Source organism: Gallus gallus, chromosome 1, assembly GCF_016699485.2.
Source record: "Gallus gallus isolate bGalGal1 chromosome 1, bGalGal1.mat.broiler.GRCg7b, whole genome shotgun sequence".
NCBI classification, from domain to species: domain Eukaryota; kingdom Metazoa; phylum Chordata; class Aves; order Galliformes; family Phasianidae; genus Gallus; species Gallus gallus.
The window spans coordinates 104,457,104-104,473,233 of NC_052532.1; the positions used below are offsets into that span (position 1 = coordinate 104,457,104).

General features: G+C 42.5%; 1 protein-coding gene across 1 annotated transcript in view; it reads right to left on the reverse strand.

The window, feature by feature from the left end:
- Window positions 1-201: 201 nt before the first annotated feature.
- Window positions 202-16,130, reverse strand: part of LOC427973 (claudin-8) — a 39,546-nt gene continuing 23,617 nt past the window's right edge. The window contains exon 2 of the mRNA XM_015299643.4: window positions 202-687. The gene's annotated coding sequence lies outside the window, so the exon portion shown is untranslated. The remainder of the gene's footprint in view (window positions 688-16,130) is intronic.

Here is a 16,130-nt window from a genome sequence, read left to right on the forward strand (position 1 = left end):
ATCTTCTAATGTTCTTTCAAAACTTAATTTTGTCCCTCCTTCATGCCACATTCTGAAGTTAAGTGTGGTGCCTTTGACTCATTCCTCTCCTTCAGAAACTGGGACAGCACAGAGATTCAAAGGAGCAGGGAGGGATGGTTGGGGGCAATGGGTGGCAGTGGAAGGGAGCTGCCAGCCATGCAGAAGGAAAAAATGTCTCTATTTAGGTCTAATCTCATTTTTATTAAAAAGTGAGAGGCTTGTGCAAATTTAAATAATACATACATACACACATGCATACTATTTATCTGATATGAAAAAAAAGAAAAAGATTTTTTGAAAGAAAAATCCGAATTTATACCTCCCTATTTAAAGGTAACTGCAGCAAGCAACTCATTATTTGGTATTAACATAACTGACAACAACATTGCTTCCTAGTGAGAGAACGTGAACAGGGAACATGACACAAACATGGCTCCAGTCGATGAAATTATTCTATCATTATACAGTTGCAAGTAGCATAGTGATAAGCAACAATTTTGCTTTCCATTGGCACTAGTGAGAAGAGTCTCTGATGGCCCACTTGTTGGTGAACTGACCCAGAGCAGCAGCACAAGTCCTGGCTCTGATGTACCACATTCCAAGGAAGATTTCAGTCTGAAATGCACCGTGTGTTGCAAGAGCACTGCAATACCTCTCCCAGGTGTTCTGCAAAAAAAGGACAAGGTAGTTATGAACCACTACTTGGCATCTCAGTCACTTAGTGTCTCTTTATCCAAATCAGACTGTCTAGTCTGCTGTCTGCTACCCATACCTGCTGGAGATGAGCACTTCCCAGATAATTTACATGGGCAGAGAAAGAACTCCAGAGAGTCATAGAATCACTGACTCATTAAGGTTGGAAAAGACCTCTCAGATCACCCAGTCCAACCACCAGCCCACCCCCACCACGCCCACTGCCCACGTCCCTCAGTGCCACATCCACACGGCTCTTGAACACCTCCAGGGACGGTGACTCCACCACCTCCCTGGGCAGCCTGTGCCACTGCCTCACCGCTCTTGCTGAGATGAAATTGTTCCTAATACCCAACAAGACAACACATAAATCTTCCAGTTTGCACCATCCTGCTGGTAGTCTTTTAACAAAGATCTCATAGTAGATTTGCCCTTTTGATTGCTAACAGAGGATTTTTCAATGGATTTCTTTTTTCAAGGATTTTCTTCTCCAGTGCCATCTCCTGGTTGCTTTCTTCTGTGAAAAAAAGTGGTTCTCTGAACTTTTATTCAAGCACCAAGCAACAGTGAAAATCACCTGGCTTCAGAGCAGGTGTTTTCCAGCTTATCTGAGAGGTTATTAGGTAACCATTTGCTACATTTGTTCTATTGTTTTCTGAACATCTCATGCCACTAAGTCTGTAAATTAATCTAAAGTTGTGGTGGTTGTTTAACTCTGGACAGTCTTTCAACATTCTGTGCTACTCATGCCACTGCAAAGATTTGCTGTTTTCATTCATTTCTAATTTCTGCCTTCCCAATGGACTCCTATTCTGAGATTTTTCTGAAAGGATGAAAATTTGCTAAGTAGTAGCCAAGACATCATGTCACAAGAGGAAGATAAGCAGCTTGCCTCAAAATTGAGTAAGGACAAAATAAAGCTTTAATGGCTTTAATCTACACATTTACAAAGATTCAAACTGTATTCAACCAAAAGAGCTCCCCTCTTGTTCTGATCCTCCTCTTGCTTATTTGCTTAATTAGTTTGTTTCTAATTTCCTAAGTGTTAGCTACATTGGATCCTACAAGAAGGTGATAGCCTGACCCAACATCTATCAGATCCTCCTGGGACGGACAGAGCATAGAGCCTTGAACTTACTGTCCAGCAGGACAGGCAGAAGGACTGTATTCAGTAGGGTAAAGTGGAATATGATCATTCTGAAATGCAGTATGTGCACACTGGCAGCTAATGCAGTTGATATTATGGGCTGTGTGGGGAGTAGGGATTTTATTGAGCCTTTTGGTATGCCTGGTAATACAGCTCATTAGTGCTCCTGAAGGCATTAGTGCCATTCTTACATCACTGGGTTACTGCAGTCATCTACCCACCACCCATCAGCGGATAAGCAGTACTTCTCTGTGTTCGTGGCCTTAGCCTATCCCACTTGTGGCTTCAAGCTGTAGCACACAGACTTAACTCAGTATTACTCACCTCATGGTTAACGCCAGGTCAGCAATGGAGCCATGCACTTGAGCAGCCACAGCAGCTCAGATGACTGGGAATAATGGACTGGAATAGGTGGTGCTCATTCCTCAACAAAAGGTTTATACTGGGTTAGGTGGTGAGTTCAGCGTAGGGATGCTGATCAGAGCATCTTAATACTGCTGATAACAGTAAGCATAGTAGATGCAATTATTCCAGTTCTTTGTAATCATTTTTCTAGCCTAACTAGCCAAGTTTGAGGGAAAACAAGAAAGGTGGTAAGGGGACCAAGAAAATAAAATCCTTTTATCTTCTGCATCAACTGCACTGTTGAGAAGAAGTTGTAAGGTCAGCTGTAAGGACACGTGCGGTTCAGTCAGTCCTCCTCCAGATCTGAGAGTTGTTGAGGCACCAATGGCAAGAGGCAGTCATCTGAGTGGGACAGAGCAGAACTGCCTTATATTTTGTGTTGTTGGCAAACCACGTACTGTCAGAAATGCAGCCAGGGCTTTGAAGCTGGTTGTGATAGAAAACTTCTGTCTCTCCGCCTGTCTTAATTAAAATCGTAGTTAATTATCAACAGTGGAAAATCTAAAACAAGAAAGACTGAGGTCTACTCCAGCACTTCCCCACTGTGCAATAAGGTGTGAAACTTAACTTCTCCCTTTCTGAAGGAACCAAAGAGGCTATTTTACCCAAGGCTCTAGGAAATAAGATTTTAGTGATTCTATGTCCCTACCATGTCTGAGCAGGGCTCAGTCAAAACCAGGAACAGAACAGAGATTAAAGGCAGTATGAGCTAAAAGGATGTCTAATTGGCGTGTAGCACTGTGAGCTGTTCTAACAGGACCAGCTCTTTGCTCGTCAGGTGGGCAGAGACATTCATTTTTAAGCTGTCCTGTTTTGCCTCATTGTTTCAGGTAATAGGTGTTGTTCCTTTTTCTCCTGACATGTAAAGCACTTTTGTGTTCATTTGTATCTAATATTAGGCATAGTTCCCTCCAGCTCTCCAAGGAGGAAAAGTAGAGCTTGGTGTAACAGATATACACCAGCATGCTGACATTTTCAAGTTTTTATCTCATCCTTGATACGCCCCATATTCTCCAGTGCCTTTATCCTCACAGTAGAATGATAGAATCATGAAGGCTGGAAAAGACCTCTAAAATCACCCAACCAACCATCAGCCCACCCCCACCACACCCACTGCCTACGTCCCTCAGTGCCACATCCACACGGCTCTTCAACACCTCCAGGGACGGTGACTCCACCACCTCCCTGGGCAGCCTGTGCCACTGCCTCACCACTAGTACTAACATCCCACTTCCAGAAACACCTCTTGCCCTCAAATTTATGGACTTGAGCCCTTTTGTGGAGAAAGATGTCCCCAGTTTACCTAATGCAGCCCTGTGGCTGAACTGGATGTCTGAATCTTTTCCCCTGTCTGTGAAGCAGCAGTCCTAAAGAGTAGTTGCTTCTCCCTAAGCAGCACAGCTCCTTCTGTGGACTTGAATGACCACAGATTCTATCAACTTTAGCGGGAGTCATGAGGGCTCCTCACCTTTGGGAAACATATGTATAGTGTCTTTGTGCTCTGCCTCTGCTGGAAAACTGGGGTATTTGTTTGCTTCTATGTTAACAGTCTCTGCACAAATTACATTCTCATATTTCTGAGTGCATGCAGACACTTGCAAACAGATTAATAATATTTATGTTAGCTGCGTAACTCTCAGCTTTTGCTTTCTTGAGGAGTCTTGAGATTTGTTGCTGTGAAACTGATGCAGAACTGTGGCAGCCAGTTAGACAGCAAGGGCTTTGCCACTTGAGGAATGTGAAAATCAAAATGTTAAATAATTATAACCTCGTGCAATCGCACACTCTGTAGACAGAGTTCTGACAGTAACATATCATCCTTTTCATCCCTGGTTAGCATCCTGAACAGTCTCAGTTATTCCCTAGGATGCAGCGACATGTTCTGCTTTGTTTTCTGCCTTAGTGTACTGCAGCATTTCCTACCTTGTCATCACCAATGACAGAGTATGCGTTCTTCTGAGATATTCTTGAAGCCCATCAAGCTGGAGGGGCAAGAGATGGAGGGGTAATGCTGTGGTCACAGGGAAGAAAGGAAGATTTAGAGGAACCACCTCTTAATATTATGGTGCATGTCCAGATTCCCACAGCCTGCTTCTCCTTGAGTACTCAGTAACTTGTCAGGCAAGAGGAAAGGGGGAAAAGGCAAATAACACTCTCCTGATAAGTGTCTTTAGGAAGAAATTCTTTAGGAAGGGCGGTGAGGCACTGGCACAGCTTCCCAGAGAAGCTGTGGTGCCCCATCCCTGGAGGCACTCAAAGCCAGGTTGGATGGGGCCCTGGGCAGCCTGAGCTGGTGGGGGGCAGCACTGGCCATGGCAGGGGTTGGGGCTGGGTGATCTTTACGGACTTTCTAACCCAAACCATTCTGTGGTGATTCTGTGAAAATTCTATGAAGATATCTGGGCACTGTATTTATCATACTGATCTAGATCAGGGCATTTTCAGACTTAAAACACTTTCTACAGTGGTGTATAATGATTTTAACAACATCAGCTCTATGGCTGTTCTTCAATTCCAAGCAGTTTCATTGCAGAGGTTTTACAGATTGCAGTGAAGGACTATACTAATGAAAATCAGCTTTAAAAATGTAGGCATTTGGCCCAACATTTTAAGGATAATATATGTTATCTCTAAGGACTATGTTTGTTAGATATGTAACAGAATTACTGCAAAAAAATATATAGGTCATCCCCTGAATATGATCTAGAATCATTCTCCTCTGCCCACATTATTAAATAGGTTTGACAGATCTTGATTAGCTCTAGAAACAAAAAGTAAAGTATACACAATGAGGCATTACCATATCATCTGTAAATGCAATAATATGGAAAAGATAAAACATTGGAAGAGACAGTTAGGAAACACAGGATGTTCACAATCTTTTTCCTTGGGGGATGTGACTGAAGAGAAGGGAACTTGTGCATATTCAAGAGTTTCATCCAGCTGAGCTTCTGAATATCCTGGAAACCTCATGGGATTATGGCAACTTCCATTGCACCTGAGGGTTTTTTATCTGAAGTGCAAAAACCCCACCCATACCATATCAAAATCTTTTTCATTTTAAGCAAATAAAATATTACTACATTTCAGAATTATATTTCTGTCTTAGCTCAGCTACTTCACTGTTTATTAAGAGAATCTTACAGTCTGCTTTTCCGCAGAGGTATAAAATCACCAGTGAGTGATGCTCCAGACATTCCCTTCCAATTATATTGAACTATAAGAGTCAATTGCTATAAGACATTTCATTCTTCAATGACTATTTTCATGGATGTGATTCAAATTATACCAAAGATTTTTAATTAAAGTCATCCTTGTCATGCAAATATTTAATTTGTATTGATATCTTTTTAGCTATAACATACTGTCTTGAGGCTTGGAAAAGGTTCTTTAAAATTCATAAGACTATTCTAACACAATACTGACACTTTGTTATTTGTGACATGACATATCTGTCAGTTATTCATTATCTGGCTGGATGGCAAGGCTGTAGATGTGAAATTCTAGCTTAGAATGCTTTAGAACAGCAGAGATTTCTGCCAGGCTTGTCTAGCTTCAGTTAAGAATGAATAAAAATCACTTTTGATAAGAGTGGTGTTGCATAAGTCTTGAAAATTTTCACAAGTCTCATGGTCATAAATGTGCTTCTCTGTGCTTCAGCATTTGATATCACCTGTCTGCAAGAAAAATGAAAGTGGTTTTGTTGTTGTTGTTTTCTTGAAGAATTTTTGTTCTTTCCATCAGCTTCCCAAATAAATGCTTTAATATGAGATCTCTCAGGGATCAGAATAATAATAATAATAAGGTATGTTCATCTTTCTTTTAACTTTGTTATTATTTTTCCCTGCAGAAGCAGCACAGGACTGAAATGGATTACCAAGAGATGCTGTAGAATATCTGTCCTTCGAGATAGAGGTAGAGAAAGCCACCTGACCTCATCTGGTATTATTAACAATCCTATGTTCAGTGGGAAGCTGTACTGGATGGCCACTGTCACATTGCTAGACTAGCCATTCCAGCCAGTGCTTCTTAAAATTCTATGATTTCAAAGTCGTCTCCAAATTGTTATGATCTTGAAGTTTCCCACATACTGAAACTCAGTATTTTTTCATCTCTAGACACTGAAGAACTAGATCTCCAGTAGATGGATGTCACTGCAGATGAGCGAGATTTGTAAAATCATAGTAGAATCCATTAGCCATTGATCAGACAGGAAAGGACAACTCAGTTTCAGTCTTTCACGAGCAACTTAGCATTCTTCTATAGCTTCTATTGTATATTTCTCCTTCTCTAAGTGAGACTGTGCTTTTTCTTGGAGGAAGGACAAAACATTGTACCTCGAAAGCCCTTATTTTGGCTTCTAGATCTTGGGACATTCAAAGATGCTTCTTGTAACTTAGCAGTTATGGAAGAAAGAGTTGTAGCAGCTTTCCAGGATGTGCAAATGCTTGCATCGTTAGTACCATGTTAAGTAATGACTTCAGCAACCTTTGCCACTTACCGAATTGTTTCCTTCCTGTCTCATTTAGGAAAGGCTTTATTAATGACACTCTATTCCTATCTGTTTTTTCCTATATTTTTTAATTGATCTCCAGACATGCCATTTTCACTTCCCATTCTGCAGCTGCTTTACTTCTTGAAGAGCCACTGGCAAGGAAACCAATTCTCTTTGTAAATCTGTGCCAGTCTCATCAGCAAGCTGTTCTTCGTATATATGCTCTCCAACTCCTCCTGAGGCCTCAATCCAGAACATCTATAAGGCCTGATTTCCCTTTACGAAAGCTCTGCTGAGCTTTCCCAGTAGTCCATGTTTACATATTCACCCACTGATTCTTTCCAGTCCAGCTTGAGAGTGGAGGTGCCAGCCTTTTTGATCACACTTCTCCCTTGCACTAAGCCTTGCTAGCCACCCTGCAGTTCTGCAATATGGAGGCAGTCTAATGCAAGAATTTTCGTATCACATATTAATCATTTAGTTCCTTAGAAACTCCACCCTGTCCAATAGATTCCTGGCTGATTATTTCACAAATCTTATCTGATGCATTCCCTCTCCAGAAGCTTTCCAGCATGGAAACAGCCTTGAATTTCTCCATGATAAACGGATGCAGGAAGATCTCAGTGAATCTCCACTTTGTTTTTCTGCTCTGTTTTTATCTTCCTTGAGCTTTCCTTCTTTTTATACTTTTGTAGTTTATTAAGTCTTTGCATGTTCTAGGGGATATCCTACATCTGCTTTGTCCAGGAAAAAAAAAAATAGTAATGTTTTTTAGCAAGCTCTTCTTCAGCTCTTCTTCATGACTTTTCTTTTGAAACTGACCTGCCGAAGTTTGGGTTCCCATCTATTTTTCTGATAAGGTCACAATTTCACCATTGTGGCAGCCCCCTGGCTGTTGCATTCATGTTAATTATGAACAATGCCTAATACATCTGGTCTCGTGATTCTTCAGGGCTTCAGAGGTCATTCTGAGCTGTCAAAGTGCACTTTGAAACCAAAGCACTTCTCATTTTAAGAGCACCAGATTGTTGGTAAAGAAAATAAGTAGATGTGTGAGCAGCCAACTTAATGAAGCCTGCTTCCAGATGAACTGCTGTGAAGCGATTGTATTTCCTTGGACTTAAAGCACCTGCTCTCATCAAAAAGCTTCCTACAGTTGGAGTATTCATGAGACCTTTTTAATATGGATTCTCTGTTGTGTATGCTGCTACCTTCCTCATGGAAAGTCTAAGACTTGCCCTCTTTACCCAGCTGGTCAAGTTTACGGAACTCAAAAACCCTTTATGTTAAATTCAATTGAAAGTGAGTGAGAGAGAGAATACTTCTTACAGAAGATCAGCAGACACATTCATATAGATAGCACAGCCACATAGCCCTAATTTTTAGAGGAACTGAGAGAGTAAACGAACTGTGAAATAAAGAGAGAACATGGGAAGACCACATCAGTTTTCAGCAAGCAGAAATTTGTCCTACAGCATGTCTTTGCTGTGCATCCAGAAAGACCAGATGATGTGTCTTGACAGAAGTCCATGCACAGGACACGGACTTTCATCCCAACAGCTCACCTCCAGTCTGATGCAAAGCATTACCCAGTTATTTCCTTTGGCCTTGCCACATGACCTGTCCAAAATGGTTTAAATGTGAGAACTGGATCTGCAGGGCACCTAGTTCAGTACTTGCTGGTGTTTGACCTCCATAGCTGTTTCCCTGGTCTTGCAGACAAGTGTATATTGCAGCTACCCAAGGGCTCCAAAGACTCTTCACGGTACAGCATCCTCAGGGTTAGAGGGAATATAAAAGCTCGTACCTCAGGGCAGTCACTGGAGGAAAGGTGCAGCATACATGCCAGCAGGGTCTCTCTTTCCCTTTCCTCTAATTACATTGTTACCCAATCAGTAAGTCTGGGTTTGGTTGCAGTTGCTGTGCCTCGCAAAGTGGTGATGGAGGGCTACTTGGATTAAAAGTATGCATATTAACGTATGTAAATTAAAACTAGTGGAAAGATAATTGCATCTCGGTAGCCTTTCCTCCCTCACCCACCATCTTTCAGCCTCTCCTTCAGGTCACAGGGTACAGATAGTAATTAGGCATCTGTTCTGCCTCAGACCATATCACCTTGCCTTTACCACTGCACACGAGCGCCTCTGTTACCTCATACGCTCCCTCTGGTTGCCTCATGTGCCCCCATTCTGTTGCATGTAGTATCCCCCATCTGAAACTTCAACTATAAACATTTTGGGCTGGAAATGTCTCTTTGTTATGCTTTTAGAGAATGCAGAGAAATGGGCAGTGGCATTTAGACTACTGCAAAGCAAACAAAAAAACAAACCCGAAGGCTGATCCATTGTTCTGCAGTATTGGAGAAGTTCCTCTGAACCCTCTGTGACTCATTCCATTCAATGTTGTTTTTATACATCGTGTTTGATAAGTCCTATGTAAGTAAAAATGAAATCTGTGGTGAAAAGAGGGCATAAATCATTCATAAGCTGGCTCTGTGTGTCATTTCAGCTCCTTCGTCTTGCTGAGACTTATTTTTTCTAACTGTGTATGCAAAAGACACCCCCTGAAGTACTTAATAGCACCACACTGATTTTTCCTATGGTGTATCTGGTCTCACAGAGGCTTATTTTACATCAAATTTACTTCATCTATGCTGAAGACAATTATATAGTAAACCAATGGATGAAATTGATTGAATTAAAAACAAGCTGACAATCTGGATACAGCTTCTTTTAAAAGTTACATGTCACAACAAAGATGATAAATGCCTACAGAAGAAACCTATGCTGCTTTTAATTTTCCTACAAAGAATGTTGATAGTGGGTTTTCTGATTTGGGGTGAGTGTTATAAGCAGATTCATCGTTACAGCTTTTGGCTGTGAAGTAGCAGTCAGAGAAAATCAAGAGAGATTGCAGAATGTATTACTGTTGAGTTTAACAATCATTTCTCATCCAGTCAGCTTTAATATCCTTCACCTATTTAAAGTGCATGTCCAGTTAAACACAAAGCATACACAAGACAAAAGCCCTGGGTGCAGAGCTGCCTTTTAAAAGGTGGTTCTTTGTCTGGTCCAAAAGAGAGTCTGATTCTTCATAGCAGAGAAGGAACTTTTGTTCCAAGCTCTACTCCAGAAATTCCTCTTCAGTGTAAGGAAACTGATCCTCACTTTGCTTTGTGATGTGATTCTGACTTTGTTTTTCCCTGCTACCTTTTCATCTATTCAGACGGTCTCTGAGGCAAGTACTTGTAGTATACTTCTCTTGCTTGTGGGGTTTTTTTTTCATTTTTTTCCTTCTATCTACTATCAAGACAGATTTCTGAAAGTAAAACAGCAGCACTCTTTGCTCTAATCAAGGCTTAATTGAGTCTACGCTGTCATTCAAGCAAATGACTGAAGGAAAGAAAGCAGAATTTGAGAGAGTAGCATTGGAGAAGCACTGTTCAGTGATTTCCAGAGGTTGCCAGCTGGGTGGCAGAAGTGCTGCTGAGCTCTTTTTCAAACAAGCTTTTCTAATTACTAATGTTTCCTGTTTCTCTAATTATCTGCTCATTGTTCTATAAAGCACTATGCTGTCTTTCAGCATTCCAACTAAGACTTCATAATATGCTACTCATTCAATATAGCAACATATAGACTGGCCATAGCACCACTAGCAACAGCTGATGTCTCCCCTTGTGGCAGCCTAGACCATATCTGCCTGTCCAGCAGAGAATATGAGCCTTCACTTATTCTCTTCTCTTCAACCAGCCAGCAGATTTTGTTCCTCCTCTTCTTTCACACTTCTCTTCTCCTAATGGAATATTACATTACAGTGGAAGTAAACTGACAGATACTTGAAATAAAGCAGTGAAAATTTTATAAAAAGAGCAAGTTCATTTTTCAGAAAAAGGCAAAAATGGAGTTCTGTTTTCTCTTGACTTAGCATGTGCCCCTGGAAAACATAGGAGTGAAGCTTTGTGAAATTGAAGAGTTTGTAGAATCTTAGAATATCCTGAACTGGAAGGGATCCACAAGGATCATGGAGTCCAACTCCTGGTTCCACATGGCACCACCCAAAATTCAAACCTTATGTCTCAGAGTGCTGTCCAGATGCTCCTTGAACTCCAGCACTCGGGGCCATGTCCACAGCCCTGGGCAGCCTGTTTTGCCCTCTGGTGCTGATCCTTTCCCTAACCCCAAGCTGCCTCTCCCCTGACACAGCCCCATGCCGTTCCCTCGGGCCCTGTCACTGTCACAGAGAGCAAAGCTCAGCTGCCCCTCCACTGCAGGCCATCATGAGACCTCCCCTCAGCTCCTCTGCTCTGAGGCTGGACACATCAAGGGGTCTCACCCAGAGGCCTCCACTCCCACCTGGAGAACCAGAGGGACATCAAGCAAGCCCAAAGGGAGCAATTTGGGGATTGCAGAGAGAAGGGGAAGCGAGGTCTGGGTGAGCAGTCATCCCCTTTAGACACAGATTTATTTGCTCCTTGTTTCAAGTGCCAACACCCGTGGCTCTGTGCAGGACCAGCAACAAGTGTGGGTCAGCAACACCTGCTCTGGCTGCTGCACCAGCCTGGCCCTGGGCACTGCGTGGAGATGTCACTGCGATGACATGAGGGCACCATGGTGACATCTGAGCATCTCCCAGCGGAACCCCTGACAGCTCTGTGGGATTTTGCTTGCCAACTGGTAGGGAGAAGAGTGGCTCCTCCCAGAGATGGCTGTGAGTGCAAAGTTGGTCAGGCTGAGACAGGAAATATTGGAAGTCAGACATCTGCAACAGGAGCCTCTTCTGTTTGGGATCCAGAGGAGCTGGCTGAGACATCGGGCAGCCTTCCTCCTGGTGCTCCTCAGGATCAAGGAGCAGCCTGGGATGCTGCCAGGGTACCAACAGAAGAAGAAAAGGACTCACAACATTTTACCAATGAGCAGGAAACCAAATGTTCACCTCATTCCTCTTCTGAGGAGGGCGCTGGCACCACCAGTACCTTTGCAGCCCTCAGCTTTCCAGAGAAACTCCGGGAACTGGTTGGAAGCCAGTGCACCTGGTGGGCACTTGGTGGGAACTGTGCTGTAATTGATGAAGAACTGATTCAGGTGGAAGCACTGGGAAGGAAAGGTCCTTTCAGAGTTTGAGGGACATAGAGCAAGAAAGGCTTCATTCCTCAGATTAATGTGCATGGATTCACCCCACTGCAACGTGACTGCCACTTTTACTCCTCCTCCCCACAATGCTCTGCCCTTCATGACACCTGCTTTTACACCTGGCCCAGCACAGCAGGAGCTTCCCTGGCACCCATGGGCACCAGAGTTCCAGCTCCTCAGGCCGCCCTGTCTTGCCTCAGCCAATGCTCTGCCATGGCCATGGTAGCACAGCCATGCTGACATCACCTGACAGGCAGCCCTGAACAGCTCCACACTGCCCAATGTGTACCGCAGCTCTTACAGGGAAGACCTGCACTACCCAGCATGCTCCTGCAACTCCTACAGGGCAGCCCTGCACTGCCTGACATGAACCTGCAGCTCTTGTAGACCAGATGAGGTGAAAGGGTGGCATCATAGCATGGGACCCACTGCAGACAGACAGAACAGCAGCACCTGGTTGCAGGCTCATAAGTTGATAGTTCATAGACACGTAGTTCTGGAAATAAGATGTTTGAATAATAAACCTCTTCAGTTGACATATCCTTCCATTCATTTATTAATTGATTCATTCATTCACTTATTTAATGGTTCTTGAAATAAAATTCTTGAATAATAAACCTATTCAGTTGTCATGTCCTTTCATTCATTCCTTCATTCATTTAATGGTGAAATCACAGATTGAATTTGTATTTTTCCTCTTAAAAGGAAGTGTAAACAACAATTCTAGCATCAATTTAATATTTTTCTGTAACAACAGAGGTCTGGATTCTTAGCCGTAGAGAGTGAAAGAGTGGATGTTGTTTACATTAGAGTCTCCTTTTCTGTAGCTCCCCTTTAGATACTGAAAGGTCACTCTCAGGTCTCCCTGGTGTCTTCTCTTCTCCAGGCTGAAAAGTCACAGCTCTCTCAGCCTGTCCTTGTACAAGAGGTGTTCCACCCCTTGGGTCATTTTTGTGGCCCTCCTTTGGATGCACTCCAACAGTCCATGTCTCTCCTGTACTGAGAATTCCACATCTGAACGCAGTATTCCAGGTGAGATCTCACCAGCATGGAGTAGAGGTTCAGGATCACCCCACTCAGCCTGCTGGCCACGCTTCTTCTGATGCAGCCCAGGATATGGTTGGCTGTCTGGGCTGCAAGGTCACATTGCTGGCTCATGTCCAGGTTCCCATCCACCAGTGTCCCCAAGTCCCTCTTGCAGGGCTGTGCTCTATTCTTTCATCTTCCAGCCTGTACTGATAGCGGGGGTTTCTATGACTCAGGTCCAAGACTCTGCACTTGGACTTGCTGAACCTCATGAGATTCACCTGGGCCCACTGCTCAAGTCTGTCTAGATCTCTCTGGATGGTATCTTGTCCCTCAAGCATGTTGACAATACCACACAGCTTAGCATCATCTGCAAACTGCTGAGGGTGCATTCCATCTCACTATAGCTATCACTGATGAAAATTTTAAAAAGCACCAGTCACAGTACTGGTCTCTGGGGACATCACTCATCACTGATCTCCATCTGAACACTGAGCCATTGACCACCACTCTTTGGAACTAGATGATCTTGAAGGTCCTTTCCAATCCAAACCACACTACAATTCTACGATTCCATAAATTTTCTGAGAATCAGCCTATGATTTTAACAGACATAACTTCCAAATCTCAATCGTTAATTTTGGCCATAATATAAAATCGTCAATTTATGGTAATTAGATAGAAAGTATCAAAACTACATTCAATAACTTCCACTTTATTTCTTTACACGGACCTAGTTCCCAACTCCAAATAGCAAAAGTTTTTGGAACCCATTGAATGATGCAATATTAACACTGCACTCAATTTAAAGCCTTAGATGTTGACAGAAAGATTTCCAGGGCTTTCATTCTGACCTTAACCAAGAAGATAAGTGCTAGTAGTTACACATGGGCAGAGAAAGGTGAATAGCATGTGGATTAAAATTCGGAGGCAGTAGTTCTAGAAGACAGCACTTTACCTTCTCACTTAGTCTCAAAGAAAAATGTCAGTCATGTTGAAATCAGTGGGAGTTTTGACACTGATGTGAATGCGACCTGGGTTATTTTCCTTATTTGCACCTTCTGCAAACCACTCTTTGGAGAGTTATAAAAATTGTCTTGGATGGAAAGCTAGAGGTTTAAAGGGAAGAAAAATACAAAGAGATGTCATTACTGTGGCAGAAATTTGCCTTCTGTAGTCTTTGAACAATTTGCTCTCCTCCTCACTCGTACTTGTTCATAACAAATATACTAGGATACAGTGGTCAACCTCAGACATCAGTCTAAGAGGTGGGATTTTAGATGTTCATTCAATACAAATGCACAGAAAATACTTGGCTTCCTTTTAAAACAGATTAATTTCCAAGCCACATGTGTTTCTTTCTTCCATTGCTGTTATATTCAACTCTACAGAATCATAGCATTACAGAATCACAGAAGGATTTGGGCTGGAAGGGCCCTCAAAGATCATCGAGTTCCAACCCCCTGCCATGGGAAGGGCTGCCACCCATCAGCTCATGTTGCCCAGAGGCCCATCCAGCTTGGTCTTGAGCACCTCCAGGGATAGAGGTGTTCTCTGGGCAACCTGATTTCCCTTGAATGTATCACATATATACATATGTACATGTGTATATATGTATGTCTCATCCATTAACCCCACTCTTATCTTGCTTAATATTTTCTTAGTCACTAATGTTCCTTTTGCAAGGTTTTCAAGACATAACATAAATACTTATTAAGGTTATAAGGAATTTGTTCTTGAAGACAACTCGGGATCCCACAGAGCTCCTTGTAATTTTGGTTAATTCTTAAATGTGCAGGAAAGAATGCTATAGTTAACCAGCTGAATCATTTTAATAAAGGCCACTTTTATTTTTGGTACTTCCCTTAAGTGCTAATACTTACACTTTAATGAGACAATAATTCAGTTTCAAGTGGTTAAACTATGAAGTCAGAGCCTTATAGCATATCCCAAAGTGGGAAATTGAGCCTGTTGTTCTATTGTTGGAAAGAGTTGTTAGGCAGTGAGTTTTAAAAAACAGAAGTAAAGAAATCACACATTCTAGCTTCCCAGTGTTCTGAAATGAACTGCATCACAGTTACAAAACCAAGAAATGTGATGGTGGTTGCATTCTTAATCTTCCTGGAAGTGCAATGCTGTAAGACCTTGAAGAAGTTGGTCACGTCCCCCAGTCCAGAAGATGTGTAGTACAGTAATAACAAAGACATCAAAAATTGCTGTCTACCACAGCTCACTCAAAGGCTGGTATGGTGTGGAAAGGAACATTCTCTTTTTGAGTTTTCAGAGAAGATAGGGAAGCAGCTAGTCTCTGGTTGCTGGCTGAGCCCCATAGGAAAGCAAGCTGCCACCAGACGTGCTTGTGTAGCACCTTGGGCCACAGTGTTCCAGAAGCTAACAGAAGTGCCTGAGCTCAGATGACATGAACAGTTACCATGCCAAGGATGTCCAGAGTGTCTGAAGGACATTTCTGTGTCTGACAGGTGGTACATGCATAGCTTAGTTAAACTAGACTGCTGCCTCCACAGAGGTAAAGAATCTGGACTAAGACACTGTCGACAGTCCAAGCCGATTCTCACCTACAGAAGACTCTAGCCAGTATGGAGGGAGTATTCCCACCTGCTTGGTCCTCTGAAATTCATGCTGCTTTGCAGTATGAAATTTCCAATAAGAAAACATGGAGAGGTAGGAAGTGGTCAGCTCAGGTCCTTTCACCTATCCACAAACACAGACAAGACAGGCATTTTCTCTATTACAGTCAGGTAAATAGGAGTTGACACGTTGTCTCACTCTCACTGCAAATGCTTACCCTTTAGCCTCCCATCAGAGAGAAGATATTATTTCTTTACACTTTCCTTGGAAATAGAAAGTACTTGACAAAGGTAAACATATTTTAGTAGAGAAAATATTTCACTGTGTTATAACTCTCCCTAATTATAGCTGTGTATCTGCTAGACAAGAAGCAATGCAGGACAGCTGGTGTTGGTCCTGTCAGTAGAAACTAATCTAATTTCCTGTCTGGTATATCTACACAAGGCACCTTCACTGGTCTTGTTGCCTGTAAAAATGCTACTCCTATGCCTTAATATGGGATATTATACACTTTACTCTAATTGGGATGTTCTAAAGGACATATAAAACCACCTACTCTGAGGTTTCAAGGGCAATTTCTAGAGTGCAGATTTTTCTGTGCATTCTGCAGCTAAAATAATTATTT